At 35.8% G+C, this 16802-nt stretch overlaps 1 protein-coding gene across 3 annotated transcripts in view; it reads left to right on the top strand.

Annotated features, from left to right (window-relative positions):
• Positions 1 to 16802, top strand: part of LOC121368340 (TNF receptor-associated factor 4-like) — a 78157-nt gene that overhangs the window by 31658 nt on the left and 29697 nt on the right. The window contains exon 1 of one of the 3 annotated variants that reach the window (XM_041493031.1): positions 11744 to 12220. The exons of the other annotated variants lie outside the window; for them this stretch is intronic. The gene's annotated coding sequence lies outside the window, so the exon portion shown is untranslated. Of the gene's footprint in view, positions 1 to 11743; positions 12221 to 16802 lie in introns of those variants that run through there. 3 annotated transcript variants of the gene reach the window in all.

Raw genomic sequence — 16802 nt, 5'->3', positions numbered from 1 at the left:
GTCCATTTCCAAATTAGCCAATTGCTAATTTTTATACAAAATGGCTACACTATTTTAGTCTTTGGCTAATGAAATTCTCCTTAACTTAACCACATTTTAATAAATGTTAAAGGAAATACTTTACATACATAATTCTAAAAAGTGGCTAAACTAAAATGTATTCTTAAATATATAATATGAAGATATTTCATTCTTGATTTTATATATTTTTAAAACTTTACATGCACATTTCAAGTTAAAATTTAAGTCTTTTATGATCACACCAAGAATGCCATTGCTGAGAGTTCACAATCTGAAATCCTTTACAACTAATGCTATTATACCATCTGAGATGTAATATTACCAACTTTACAAAATTGAATAACTACATATCATTCATATAGAGCTCTGACTGGAATGGGAAAAACACAATTAGTTTAGTAAGGTAAATTCTGTTTGAGATGAATTCAGATTATTCCAGTGTCTGAAAAGCCACATTACATATCAAAAAGATATGTTTATATTTGCAGAAGCAATTTTTAATACTAACATAGCTTGGTGGTTTATGTAATTTTTCTGCATGCATGACTAAACTACATGCTGAGTCAGTGATGTTCAGCAAATTGCATGCAATTACAGCATTGTAATAATCTGACACATTTCATACTAAGTGGTGTGAAATTCATTTCCTGCTGATTTGCACATTTCTTGTGTCTGTTATTGATTGCCAGTACCTCAAGTTACCCAACACTTTATTTAATCAGCCATTGTGTGCACCCCCTGGAGTGCTGTCTTCTCTGTGTGACTCCCTCCCTGAGACACACAGCAGATGGGTAGACAGTAGACTGGTGGAATGTCTCCAGTCTTGGTAAATCTCCTTTGTTTCTGGCTCACAAAAGGTAAAGACCAGCAGGGGAGCAACTCTGAGCTGATTTTATGGGAAAAACTCTTACTAGACTTGCACACCTCTCTGTCTTAAAGAACACAGGTCCAACTATATATTTTGAAAGGTGTTGCTTTATGAGTGATGGCATCTTACATAATTTGCAATCTTTTAGCAATGTTAATATGTAATTATGTTAATTATAAGCTTTGGGGCATCAAAATAAATTATCTGAGGCATTTGAATGATTACACCTGAATGATTACACCTGGACACCCTCGGGACCAAAGAAAGAAATGTTTTATTTAACGACGCACTCAACACATTTTATTTACAGTTATATGGCGTCAGACATATGGTTAAGGACCACACAGATATTAAGAGAGGAAACCTGCTGTCGCCACTTCATGGCATGGGCTACTCTTTTCGATCAGCAGCAAGGGATCTTTTATATGCACTATTCCACAGACATCGTAGTACATACCATGGCCTTTGATATACCAGTCATGGTGCACTGGCTGGAACAAGAAATAGCCCAGTGGGCCCCACCGACGGGGATTGAATCGATCCCAGACTGATGGCGCATCGAGCGAGTGCATTACCACTGGGCTACGTCTCACCCCCTCCCCCCTTGGGACCTAGTAAAAAGTCCAGTATTAAGAGGTATCTGGTGTAGAGAGGTTCTCTACTGTCCAAATATTTAAAAAGAGGCCGCAAAAAACAGTGTCCGGTTTTGAGAGGTTTCACTGTAATTTGGTTTATGTAGTTTCAATTTCAATAAAAAGTCTATAATCCACATTTAGTATTCCCTTATAAGCATAATGACAAAAAAATATGTTTATATAAAAATGTTCAATCATTAATATTAGTCATTCAGTATAAAAACTATTATTTTACTAATGACCACAGTGAGACAGTATATAAAGCAAGTTACAATTATTCATATATACATAAAACAAATTTATTTTAGCTTTTATTTGATTCTGTTTTGTATTTTAATGTGTTATAAACCTATATGCCTGACATCCAATAGCCAATGATTAACTAACCAACATGCTCCAATGGTGTCATTAAACAAAACATAATGTTTTTAACTATAATATTATCTTTCTTTTCTTTTAAGTTTATTAAAGTGCCTATATTTGAAAGAGGTTCAGGGGCGGGATGTAGCCCAGTGGTAAAGTGTTTGCTTGATGTGCAGTTGGTCTAGGATCGATCCCCGTTGGTGGACCCATTTGGGCTATTTCACGTTCCACCTAGAGCTCCACAACTGGTGTAACAAAGGTTGTGGTATGTACTATCCTGCTGTGGGGTGGTGCATATAAAAGCTTCCTTGCTGCTAATCGAAAAGAGTAGCCCATGAAGTAGCAACAGCAGGTTTCCTTTCATTATCTGTGTGGTTCTTAACCATATGTCTGACACCATATAATCATAAATAAAATGTGTTGAGTGCATTGTTAAATAAAACATTTCCTTCCAAAAGAGGTTCGAGCATATTTTCTTTCTAAAAGTGTTGTTCAGACTTGCCTAGATGCAAGTCTACACAGATGACATCCAAGCAGGGTGTTTGGGCTAATCAGCTGTACATAATGACCCACAGGTAACACTTTATGAGGAATTGCCTCATTATAACAGTTTAACAGCAGTAGATACTGGGTATTGGCTACTTACTGCTTAGAACTGTAAACTGGAAGCAGGCAGTCAAGGATTAAATTGGCTCACTGGTGTCATGATTTCAATTAAGGTATTTGATTAACTCCATATTGTGTAAAGGCAATAAGTGTGAATCTTTTGACATATTGACCGAGATATATATTGGTAAGAATACAACCAATGTTTTATTTTTCTCAAAACAACGTTTAAATATGTTGTGTAGAATCAAGTGTTGGTGAGCATTATTTCTGAATCTTTTTTTTCTGGGTTGTTTTTTTGTTAATATGTTCTATATTTGGATGTGAATTTATTTTATTTCAGTTTGAATATTTTTGTTATATATATAATTTAATATTAATAGTCGTTTATAGTAACATTGTCTGCCAATTCCTGACCATAATGCTGAACTTAATCATAAATGAAATATATTATTATCTAGGTACAAGCAGTCAAGTTTATACATTTGTAATAATTCTTACAAAATATTAATGATCTAAAAAGCAAATAAAGTGTGGTCAGACTGACAAGTTGTTTAGTTATCTTTAATTGTCTTTCCATTGACAAAATCACAAAATTAAAAAAAAAAAATATAAACATGAATGGCTACGTTTGCACTTAGATTCTGTGTTGAAGTTTTCCACGTAATTCTTTCCATCAACAACTGCAAGTATTAACTCAGCAAAGTACCATACGCATGCACTTTTCATGGATAATGTAACATATTAAATAACTATTGCACATGTGTATAACATGATACTTTGCTTTACATCCATGTATACATGCATGTATACGTGTATACATGTAGCAATAAAACATAAATTGTTTATAAATCATGTAAAGGTTAATGGAAAAGGACTGAACATCAAATGAAACTGCACATGTTGGACCATGTCTCTTTAATAAGACTCAGAAGATTCATGAACATGATGGTCAATTTATGATGCGGATCAGGTTTCATGTTGCACTAATGGTGGTATGAGACTTTTCCACACATGTACACTACCAATATTTCATGTCTTTGAGATGAAACAGTGGCCGGCTAATTGGACCAACACGCCACACTAATCATCCTAATGAAGGCGGCAGAAAGCAAGCCAGATGGCGGTCATTTGTCAAACCACCCAATAAAGTCTCATTACAAACACGTGCAGATTTATACACCTGCTTCTGTACAATTTGTGTCTAAAAGTAACTCAATTACACCTCTTTAGATCGGCACAGAGTAATTCAATAACACCAGTCTGTAACTTTGATTCAGTGACTGTGGTTTTTGTAGAAGAGTTTGTTTTGTTTAACGCACCACTAGAGCACATTGATTAATTAATCATCGGCTGTTGGATGTTAAACATTTGGTAATTTTGATGTAGTCTTAGAGAGGAAGCCCACTATATTTTTCCATTGTTAGCAAGGGATCTTTTATTATTTTATATGCACCATCTCACAGACAGGACAGCACATACCATTCATGGTGCACTGGTTGGAACGAGATTGTAGAAGAGAGACTTGAATGAGTAGTAAAATATCTGCATACGGTATGATGGGCCATAAAAAAGTGATTAAATTGAATTGTTTTTTTTTAATGTAATATGTGTTTGTGCTGATTGTTTGACATTGTCATAAATTTTATTTTGTGCTTGTCCTAAATGAGGAATGTCTATAAACAATACATTTGATCTTATCTGTATTATCAATCTCTCTTAGTGGAGCCATTGTTATCATATTGTGCTATTCTGACCAGTGTTCTATTGTTGTAAACTGTTACATTTGGTCAGGTAATTTATTCCTTTAATCTGTATGAAATGGAACAGATGTATAACAGATCAATAAATGTAGTGTGAAATCTATAAGTCCATATAATCAGTTGTTTAAAATATTTAATAAGTCCATATAATCAGTTGTTTAAAATATTTAACAATTTATGTACCAATAATAGGTTGGGTTTTTTGTAGGAACAGATAGTGGTAAAAGTTATTACCAGCTTTATAGTACTTTCCAATATTTTCATCTAGATCTACTAAACTGAACATTAACATTATAATCACCATAAAAATTGTGTCACATGTGTTTACTGGAAATGGAATCAATGCCTGGGTCATAGGAGCAATTTGTTGTGCTCAGGCAAACAATAGCCTAAACAAAGTGGAATTACCATACTTTGAAGGTGAACACATGCTTTAATGCTACATCTGGAGGAGAAATATATTCCCTACACAACCCATAAAGAGCAGATGTTAAATTAATTCTATATTAGCCATTCTTATACAGTGTGACAAACTGTAAACAAAACATAAATATTCACTCAGCATTTTGTAAAAAGTCATAATAATCAAATATTTCAGTAAATTCTATAGCTTAATATTCCTTAAACCCTACACTAATTAATTTTTTATTTATAAAAACACGTTATTTGCATGGTTTCACACACACACATATATATATATATATATATATATATATATATACTCTTCAAAAAAAGAAACGCAAAAGGGTACAAATGGGTTGTAACTCCGATTTTATGTTTCCTACCGGTTCATGCTTTGTGAATATAAGGTCATTGCATGTCCCAAACACATTCCCACGGTTACATTCGATAAAACGCAGCTACTGTACAATAAAGTTCCAAAATGTGAATATTCGCAAAAACGCAGCCACGTGCAAACCATGTCACCACTGCACGTGCGTTGTCTGCACGTGCAACATGAACACCGACAGTATAAAAGTGCAGGGTGTTCGCTTGCCTGGCCTCTGTATCTGGCCGACAGTTGACAATCCAGGACATGCCACGTCTCAGTGAACCGCAGAGAAACAATGCCATCGGCCGACTAGACGCAGGCGAATCCAGAACGGCCGTTGCCAGGGCATTCCATGTGTCCCCAAGCACCATCTCCAGACTGTGGGACCGTTACCAGCAACATGGATCAACACGTGACCTCCCTAGATCCGGTCGACCATGGGTCACTACCCCCGGGCAGGACCGCTACATCCGGGTACGCCACCTTCGGGAACGATTGACTACTGCCACCTCCACAGCCGCAGCAATACCAGGTTTGCGCAGGATATCCGACCAGACCGTACGGAACCGCCTACGTGAGGTAGGAATTCGTGCCAGACGTCCAGTTCGAGGTGTCATCTTAACACCACAACACCGTCGACTCCGACTGCAGTGGTGCCAGATTCATCGACAATGGCCTCAACTGCGATGGAGACAGGTGTGGTTCAGTGACGAGTCCCGATTTCTGCTCCGACGTCATGATGGAAGATGTCGCGTGTATAGGCGTCGTGGTGAACGTTATGCGGCAAACTGCGTGCAGGAAGTGGACAGATTCGGCGGGGGTAGTGTCATGGTGTGGGCAGCCATCTCACACACTGGCAGAACTGACCTGGTCCACGTGCAGGGCAACCTGAATGCACAGGGCTACATTGACCAGATCCTCCGGCCACACATCGTTCCAGTTATGGCCAACGCCAACGCAGTGTTCCAACATGACAACGCCAGGCCTCACACAGCACGTCTAACAACGGCTTTCCTACAGAACAACAACATTAATGTCCTTCCTTGGCCATCGATATCACCGGATTTGAACCCAATTGAGCATCTATGGGACGAGTTGGACCGACGCCTCCGACAGCGACAACCACAGCCCCAGACCCTGCCCGAGCTGGCAGCAGCCTTGCAGGCCGAGTGGGCCACCATCCCCCGGGACGTCATCCGTACTCTGGTTGCTTCAATGGGCAGGCGGTGCCAGGCAGTTGTCAACACACGCGGAGGCCACACCCGGTATTGACTCCAGATGACCTTGACCTTGGTGGTGTGTCCTATCACTTACTCACAATGGACTAGAGTGAATTGTGAACAATCCTGCAACATTTGGTAATTATCGGACTCACCATTCAATAATTAAATCAATTCTCCAAATGTTACGACAATGTGGTTTTGCGTTTCTTCTTTTGAAGAGTATATATATATATTTATATATATATACACACATGTAATTTGCTTTGATGGATCAAATTTGTTTGAATGATTATCATCTAACATGTGAGAGTGATAGTTTCTTTTGTGTGTCGCTTGCGTAAGTATAGTTTTGCATAACCTATTTTTTGTTCGTGCTTTGCATTTATGACATCATTTACATGTTCACGATGGGTTACCTAAAAATGAAATGGGTTACCTGAATTTGTTTTTGCACAACCCATAAATGGCACACGCCAATTTTCAATTCTCAGAAACTTGTCTAAGATAATTAAAATTTAATGTACAGAAAACTTGAGATTTAAAAAATCTTGCTCAGATCTTGCTGTATATGATAGTAAGGAAATATATGAAGATTAAAAACCCTATCAGGGCACTAATTCAGTTCCTGTTGTATGCCCTGAAAAGTTTCACTTTGGTAAACATGGAGTTCAAGCAGAGTTTGTAACAGTAATCCTCAAACAAGCATGACATGTGGCAACAGAGCACACTTAGATGACTTCTGTGTGGACAGAACAGATTACAAGGAGGAAGCCTGTAAATGGCAGCAGCCATTAGCACAGATGGTTAACCTAAAGCTTCAAAGCAAGTCTCGTCTTAAAGCTTACCATGTTATTGTCTTCTAGCTTAAGATTGTGGACTGAGATAGATATAAAGTATTATTTCACGCAGTTTAATTACTGCTGGACACATTAACTCACCATCAAGTGGGTTCATGGTAGAAGAACACACATTGGATCATAGCACTTGTAACTGTTATATCTGGACACAAGTTGGTCTGAAGAACTTTGATCAGTGTGACACGAAACAAACAAAGTATCAGGACAAAGAAAGAAATGTTAACTTTCAAAGAACATCTGTAATATATATATACTTTGACTTTTCTGTCATGGTGAAACCATGCAGAGCTGTTAGTTCATATATTGTGATATTATTGGTTGACAGTAACTTGACACCCAACAAATAGTGTTTTTTTGTTCATACCGAATGCTATTAAACATTCATTCATGTATCTATCAGTTTATTCAGTAGTTGTTTGAGGACATCAAATAAATTTGCATTATAGGCATCTCCTCTCAGAGTAATGCATGCACTCCTTCGTGTTATAAATTCCATAGAATACTATGAAAAGGTCACATCTATCAAGTTTTTTCTTTTTGAATCTGAATATGACTGGTTTTAACCTTAGAAGAGGAAGGAAATGCCATTTTTCTCATTCTTTACAGTTACTTATTATTTTATTTTAATCACGAATAATCTGAAAGAAAATCCATTTGGTGGGAGTGGTAGATAAACGTGATTTATCACTTACAGTTGATACATGTGCAGTGCAGTATGCATGCTTAACATGTTCATTGAAGCCTAATGTTTGAAAACACTAGTTGATATGTCCTGTTCAGCAAACAGGCCACAATTTCCTGTGTCAACTATGCAAGTGCTCTGGCTGGATTTGACTTATTCTGTCAATTATTGAGATCAATGATGCCCCCACAATGGAGATTACCCTGTGCATTCACTGGAACTAAAATGGTGAAGCAATCCCCAAAGCACATGCAATTAAGTCACTGTGTATTAGACAGTCTGTGGTGGTGGGGTATTCTGTGAAATCATGAACTAGAAAACAGGATAACTGTCAGACTTGTGTCTGCATTTTTCATGTATTAAAAGAACAATAATATGACTCACGTGTCCTGATATGGTCAAGCCATATTTACCTAAATTTGACCTTTATGAATTCCATTGGTTTAGTAGAAGACTAAGCTGATCTGCATTCATTGCAGGTGGCATGATAACCATGTCTGGTCTTCCATATATATCAAAATATGAGTCCCACTTAGTGGTAAATTGATTCATAAATGCTCAAATTAAATAAAAACTTTTATCAGGAATTTAATATAATATATATATATATATATATATTGTGAAAAGATCAGCTGAAATAACATGTTAGATATCCATTGCTTGTCTTGGTTACAGATTAGTAATAGTAGTGTATTATTTAGACTGTAGAAAAGAGAATGGCAAAGGAAATGAAGAATATTAAATGGAAAGACATGGCAAGAAATATGGAACATACAAGTACTATTCAGTAGTGCAAGACATCAATCACATTGTTTTGTGGGCTAAGATGGTCATTTACCATATTTTTAAGGCATATTCAGTTTGCATAAAAACTCCCAACATTTTTATGACTTCAAATTATGTATAATCATTTTATATTTAAATAATTATAAATTAATATTTAATGCACCATATGGATAAATAATCACAGTGCCTGTGTTAGAAAAGCATGGAAGTAAAAACTTCAATAGAGTAAATGCTGAATTCGTGCACTATAAATAAATTGGTATATTTAGCAGAACAGAGCTAAAAGTTCATCTTTCAGATTCTTTTATATTCTTTGGCATGGGTGTAGAGAAATTCAGCTCAGTTTTGCTTTTCTGTATGTGGTTTTTGTAAACAGAGTTAGAGAGTACTTTCCCATGAAACTAAAGGTAGTCCAGTGTTAAAAGTTTATTTTTCTTGGAGCTAATTTATATACAGTATGTTGTCACATAAATCTGCCTTGAATGTTGAATGATTAGTGTAGCTTATTTTAAAATATGGTTTATGTGAATTCTTGCCATGTTTGTTTTCACATGATGCTGTTTTTGTACTATTTTTGTTCCAAGTTTGTTTAGTCTCCTGTGTGTTGCATTGTTGTTTCAGTCACTACTGCACTCAACTGTCCCACTTTGACTGACAGGTTGAATTATTTAACACCTGACTATTGCAAACAGTTTATTTAATGGTTACTGACACAACAACCAGTTAAAACTTATTGTATTGCATGTAGCATTCATCAGTATAATCAGGACGTGTTGAAAAAAAGAAAGAAATGTTTTATTTAATGACACACTCAACACATTTTTTTTTAATTTATGGTTATATGGTGTCAGACATGGTTATGGACTACACAGATATTGAGAGAGGAAACCCGCTGTCACCACTTCATGGGCTACTCTTTTCAATTAGCAGCAAGGGATCTTTTATATGCACCATCTCACAGACAGGGTAGTACATACCACAGCCTTTGATATACCAGTCGTTGTGCACTGGCTGGACCGAGAAATGGCCCAATGGACCCACCAAAGGGGATCGATTCCAGACTGACCACACATCGAGCGAATGCTTTACCACTGGGCTATGTCCCACCCCGGATTTTTAATGACACCCCAGCACATTTAAAACTATTAGGCAGTCTTTGCCAGAACAAATTAATGATCACTCGTACTCCCTTCCATACTTTCCTGGAAATATTTAAGAGAGCAACAAATTTATAATTTTGCAACAAAATGTTCAATAAATTTTATTTAAAACTTGAGTGATCTTCAGCTTACATTGGGTTTGCTCATGGCAAAGACTAATTAGGTGTCTTCATAATTATGGTAATTTTTGCAACACATGTTGTAGAAAGAGATAAAACCTCCTGCTGCTCCAGTGTGAATAAGATACACATGCATGTATATATGGCTGTGTATGTATAATGCTAATTAATTTTACAGTTCAAACAAAAAGAAAATAACCTTTCTCATTTTTGTCTCACCTTTGCAAAGTAAAAGGTTGAGATATAGGTGTAACTTTTCTGATGACAGCGGTGATTGCATCAACTTTTGTGTCAAAAGTTTGTTTTGTTTAACAACACCACTAGAGCACATTGATTTATTAATCGTCAGCTGTTGATAATTTGATAATTTTGACATATAGTCTTAGAGAGGAAACCCGCTGCAATTTTCAATTAGTAGCAAGGGATCTTTTATATGCACCATCCTACAGACAGGATAGCACATACCACAACCTTTGATATAGCAGCCGTGGTGCACAGGTTGGAATGAGAAATAGCCCAGTGGGCCCACCAATGGGGATCGATCACAAATCGACTGTGCATCAAGCAAGTGTTTTACCACTGGGCTATGTCCCGCTCCTTTTGTGTCAAAGTTTAACATTAAAGTTTCACATTTAGATAATTTTCTCTTAAACTGTAAGTCCAAGGTCACTGGCACTTTGTTAATAATTGCACATATGGATGTTCATTACAGTGCATAAGAAAAGTTTATGATAGGCAAGACATCTTAATTCCTTGGAATTCTTGTATTATTATAAAATATTTCCTTTAACTATAAACAAGATCATTATCACAGTTGCCATGTGAAATGTGCACATGGTGAAATAAAGATAAAATAACCTCAGTTGTATAATTATGAACATTCCGCAGGATGTGCATACATGAAGAATGTTACAATTAACATACATCGCATCCTTTTAAATGAACTTTATCAGTGTTGACAGTATGCTCTGATAAAGTTCTGGGGGTTTACCCAAGAATAACAGACAATTAGTCTGAAACTGAAGGTCTCTGGTCCAAATAACATTGCCTGGCTTTCTTTTGCATTCATCCATCAAACCATCATCCACAAACATGATGTCTGTAACAGCTGTTCAGGATTAGAGTGACCAGCTATGAACTTTTGTCAGTTGATCCATTATACGTTATAGATAGCAATTATACATGATAAATCAATAAAATTGAAATAGGATTTTAAAAGATTTCAAATGTTGAGGTGAATATTTCAAGAAATATAATTATGTTATTAAATACGAAATGCATTTATATTTACAACTGAACTCACAAATAAAGTTCTAATCTTTATGGCAATGAATTTGTTTAGTACTGTCAAACATAAAGTATGTTGTATTAGGAAGCTGCGTGTAGTTTAATTTAAAGTCTTCAAAATCAAAATTAAACATTGAACATTTAATTTGTTCATTTGGTTTACTATTATTACATTATTGGCAATTAAATGTATATCAATGGTCCACTTTTTATGTAAATATTACATTATTGGAAAGTATTGCATCATATTAGCAGTTATCAAATTATGGTAAGGCATTGCATTAATAATCAGCAGTTATTACACTGTGGGTAGGTATTGCATCATTAGAAGTTATAAGAATGAATATTAGAAGGTATTGCATTACCAGTAAATTGATTAATTATTGGCAGTTATTACATGGTGTGTGGGTATTGCATTATCAGCACAGCAGTTATCGACTTGCTGGTATTAGTTAAATAGGTTATCACAAACAGGAAACCTATCTGCAGCTTTTTGATAAAGTGCAGCACACGTTTTGGAGCTACTAATTACAGCAGCAGCAGAACAGGAACACTGCAGCTGTTATGGTTTAGCATTCAGCTGCAAAATCAATTCATGTGTTATCATTGTGTAGTGCTTTGTAACATTGGGTCATGTTTTGTTATCATGTATGATCTAAACATCTCCCCGTCATGGGAAAATAATTACTGCAAACTCTCTGGCTGAAACACTAAATAATCTACTGGAGAGTGTCATATTGCCATGGTGACTTCACATGATTTCCATGGTAACTGGTTTGAAATGACTTGAAGAAATCAGACCCTCCCAGCTCTGCTACTGTCAGTGTTGTATGTCTGGTGATGGTGCAGTGGAAACACATGTACATGTATCTCAGACTTCACATCAGGCTTCAGTATCGAGACTTGTCACACAAGCAAGCTCTTGAGTCTGATTCCAGTTAAATGAACTGATTGTGCTGCTGACGTTTTCTCTGTTCTTGGGATTTGCATTAGTTCCTGAACTTAGTATTTTTACTTCTGGACAAAAAATACAAAAAAAATAAAAATTTCATTGGATGGATTATAAGAAGTAATAAAGGTATGTAATTTTACTTTTAGTATACATGTAGCTGTAATGGTGTAAAATGAATGATGCATTTATTTAGCATTTAGCTTGCAATTGCAACCAATATATTTACTATCAATTTTATTTGGTATTTAGAAAAATTACACTTGAGTAACACTTGTTTTGTACATGATCATTATTAAAAAAATATAGGAATTGTTCTACTTTTGATATATTGTCTATATGCCATTTATTCATCTGATCCATCCATCCGTTTGTCCATCCATCCATCCATCCATCCATTCATCCATCCGTCCGTCCATCCATCCATCCATCCATCCATCCATCCATACATCCATACATCCATCCATCCATCCATCCATCCATCCATCCGTCCGTCCGTCCGTCCATCCGTCCGTCCATCCATCCATCCATCCATCCATCCATTCATCCATCCACCCATCCTTCGATAATTGAGAACATAGGTGCACAACTATAATAGTCATGTTTGAAACTTCCATATGTTTCTTATTGTTAGATTCATAAAATCTGTTATAGATGTAGTGCATTTATTGTGTTCAAGATCTGATAATTATTAGGAACTAAGTGCATGCGTTATCTGTTATAAACCAAACTAAGTAAAATAACCTTAATATAACCATCCCATCGCCATTTTCATTCTTTATTTGGTGGTTTAGTTGCTTTGCAGAAAATGTCGTAATTAGTTTCTAGGTAATGTTTTGCTGTAGTTATCTTATATTTGCAAAAAGTATGAATTGAACCCGTTTACAGATTCCACCTGGTTTTGTTTATTCCTTCCTGCCATATCTGGATGTGATAAAGAGAGGTCCATAAAGAGCTAGGTGTTTTAATGCCATCTCTTGGTATTTTGTTTACCGTATATAAAAGAAAAAACCCAAACAGAATTTGACTGCAAGTTGCAACTACTAATGAGGTAAGAAAAGCAGGCTTACTGATTTGAGAAAAATGTCAGGAAATAGGTGTTGTTGATTGGACAGGAGTTGGTGATGTACAGAACGAAACGTACAGAAATCAATGCTTGCTGTCTGGACAGATCAATTTATGTTCCTGACTTTGGATAATATCTAAAAGCAATTGTATTTTGAATTTTCTATTCTAGTAATGAAGTAGATAAAAAATGTAAAATATATTTGATTATCAGTTTTAAAACAATCTTTAATAATTAATAATAAACCAGTTAGCAGAAAACGTGGAGCCTAATCAGGTTCAGCTGTACATGCAGACGAAAATAGGTTAGTAAAGGTACTTTTTTTTTTTTTTTTTTTTTTTTTTTAAACAAAATATTTATTACCCCAGATCACAATAGCAGTATCAGGGTTGGACTAAAAATACTTCTTAATTTTATTTATTAATTTGGTTTGGTAAACAAAAATCAATAAAAAAAAAAAATTAAAATCCTTTCCAGACAATAACCAGAATGTAAATTTTTTTCTCTCAGTAATTGACGGCATCAGTTGAAGAGAACTGTTTCCATTTTGAGTAGTCAATCATCTGAGATGTGTAATTTAAAATCATTGTCCTGTCACAGATTTGATTCAGACCTCAAGCTCATATTTCAAATTACTAACTGTCAGCAGTCCATTGGAAAGCATTATGGGAGGGCGTCACAGGGATGACCATTGCAGCTGTCAGTCAAACCATGTGCAAAGAAATAGACTATTTCAGTCCTTGTTACAAGCAGCTGCTATTCAATTTTGTGTCCTTTTGGAGATTTGACACATTTAAAATGTGTGTTAATGGATTACATGTTATGAAATAACTTTTTAAATATTAACTTTTCTTACAGTTAAAACTACTATTATAAAGGCACATCAGATATATCTCTTCTAGACAATCTTACACACACAAATCTATTTAACCTCTATATGACAATCACCTGCTTATAAAGGCCATGTTTATTATGTAGTGGTGGCCTTTATATATAGTTTTAACAAAATTGGGCTGCAATGTAACAACTGCTTGTAAAATGTTTGTAAACATTTACTGGTGTATTTATTTTATTTTATTTTTGGAAGATTTTTTTTCAGTCTTTGTACATGTTTTTTTTTCAATATGTATGTTGGAGTGAAATATGTGGAATTATCTATCCCTTAAAACTTAGTGCATATAACTTTATTACATAAAACCTAACAAACTGGTTAATAACAGATCATACATTTTATGATATTTAAATTGTACATGTAGTTTCATCAATTAGGTCAATGACAGCAAATACTTAATTTCAAAGTAATTTTTCATCATTGAGAATGGCACGTGTCGGTTGTTAACATCCCAGCAAATACCTGGAGATAGTTTTACCATGCAAACCATCATGCTCCTGATCAGTTTATTCTTTTGTTCATTCCTCCCAGCTGTATACAGCTCTCCATTTGATGTATTGTGGACTATAATTTGTGGGCAACAGACTGCAAAGGAATGTTCCAGGCAGATGTAGCTTGGTGTATGAAGGGTGTTGACGACAGGTGTGTCGCCACGAGCCCCGGCAACTCGTCTCACCTGTATGGAAATGGGCACATGGTTTCGAAAGGTAGTAGCAAAGGTAACGGACAGCAGGGCTACTGGAATGCATTGAAATTACAAAAAAAGTACAAAATGAAAGGGTCTTGGGTCTGAGGAATTCACATCTGCTTGTGTGGGGCTTTAACAGTTTGTGGTCAACAGGTTAAGGTCCTCAGATAAAAGGGACGCGTGGCTCGGACAGTTTATCAACAATAAGACAATATGAAGTCTGAGTATATCTGCTGCTTTGAAAAGTTAAAGAACCTTTTTTCCTATTTTTTATATGCCTGTCTTTGACAAGTTGTATTATGGTATGGTCCGTACATCTATCCATGTATACATGTGTCTGTAAACTTCATTTCCTGGGCATGTCTTGAGTTGGCAGTGTGTCACATACCATAATTAGGTCATTGTGACTTACTTTTCACACATTACTGCATATTAAAGGAAATCTTTTTTCTAGACATATTTTACTTATCAATTCATATAGGACCATGAAACCTTGCATGCAACTTGAGATGGCGGTGGGGCACATATTATAACTAGGTTCACTGAGACCTACTTTGCACACATAACTGCACATTGAAGAAAATCCTTGTCTGGCCTAGTATATACCTTCCTTACCAATTCATATAACACGTTCAATAATTTGTGTGCTTCTCCATCAAACTCTTGATGGGCGAATCATGTACCTCACTGGTACTCTTGTTGATCATTTGTACAAAACTTTATTAAAGCTGAAAATTTAAAAAGAATATAAGACATTTAATAAATAATTAAGTCAGATTATGTGTAGGTTGGGGTTTTTTAAAACCAGATTCTTAACAAGTATACATGGGTATATGTTCTCACCTAAGTCTGTGCATTTTGTCTGGTCAGGTCAAGTCAAGTCATAGGGTTTTACATGCACATTCAGAACAAGCTGTTGTAGCGCATGCCTGTCATGGGTGCAGAACAGGAAAGAGCTGGGGTGGGAGAGATGGGGAACTGCTCATGCTGGCAAGTGCAAGGGAGCACTAGCAGTACTGATGTCAGTAGCAGACGGGAACAATTTTGGTGCTATTGACTTTTGAATGTCCCATAGGATTATGTCATAAAGGAAAAATTACACAATTTCTTGAAGGAATTTTGGTGCATTTCGAAAGATAAAAGGGTGCATTTTGTCTAAATCAGGAAAGGCTCTCTAAACATATCTGATATTAATCTGAGGTTATTTGGTTAAAATTTACCATCTGGTGTTGCAGTGTCTGATTGTATGTTTCTGAATGATACAGCTAATCCTGTAGGTGGACCTGATCGGGCTCATACCGGCATCATTTTAACTTATTCCGTTTTAGTTAAATGGGCTTAAAAAATTAAAAACATGTTCTGCCTAGAAATGCTGGACAGTTTTTCCTTGAACAGAACATAGCCCATTGGTCAATTGATCACTAACAGGGTTTGCAAAATACATATTTAAAAATATCTGATAATAAATATACATTCAAAAAACCTTAGGACATATAATTGAAATATCCAGTTTTAAAAATAATGTTTGAAAATGGACATCAAGCCTATCGAGTACATGTGCTTTGATCTCATTTCAAAATAAAGCTGCCTCAATTAGCTGCTGAGCATGTGTTAAAATAATAACTAATGGGACTGCTTATGTTCCTTAATGTGTGCAGGTGTGAACCTCTACTTTGGACCCATGTTTTGACTGATGTTATCATCTCCTTCCTGTTACTCATTAGTGGCTCTCTGCATGGCTCCTGTTTCTGTAGTATGGGATCCAGCTTCTGTGTCACCTGTGGCTGGCTGAATGTTATCAGCAGCTCTGTCCGCATGTCCACCAGTTATCAGTGCAAATCTGCATGTCCCTAGTTCCAGTCTAACAGTGTTTTGCTTTGTCTCTTTGTACCTGTCTGAACTTTTATCATTTAATAGCCTGGCTATGAGCAAATGCAATCAATAATCTCATTGTTTATTATTGTCACAGACATTCCTTCTGGATATTTAATGCTCGTTTTTAAAATGTCAGGTTGGATTATACGTGATTGTTGTTATAATAACATCCAGACAAATCTAGTTGTGA

The sequence above is a fragment of the Gigantopelta aegis genome, chromosome 3 (genome assembly GCF_016097555.1).
Source record: "Gigantopelta aegis isolate Gae_Host chromosome 3, Gae_host_genome, whole genome shotgun sequence".
Classification (NCBI taxonomy): domain Eukaryota; kingdom Metazoa; phylum Mollusca; class Gastropoda; order Neomphalida; family Peltospiridae; genus Gigantopelta; species Gigantopelta aegis.
This window is presented reverse-complemented; position numbering and strand designations above follow the sequence as displayed.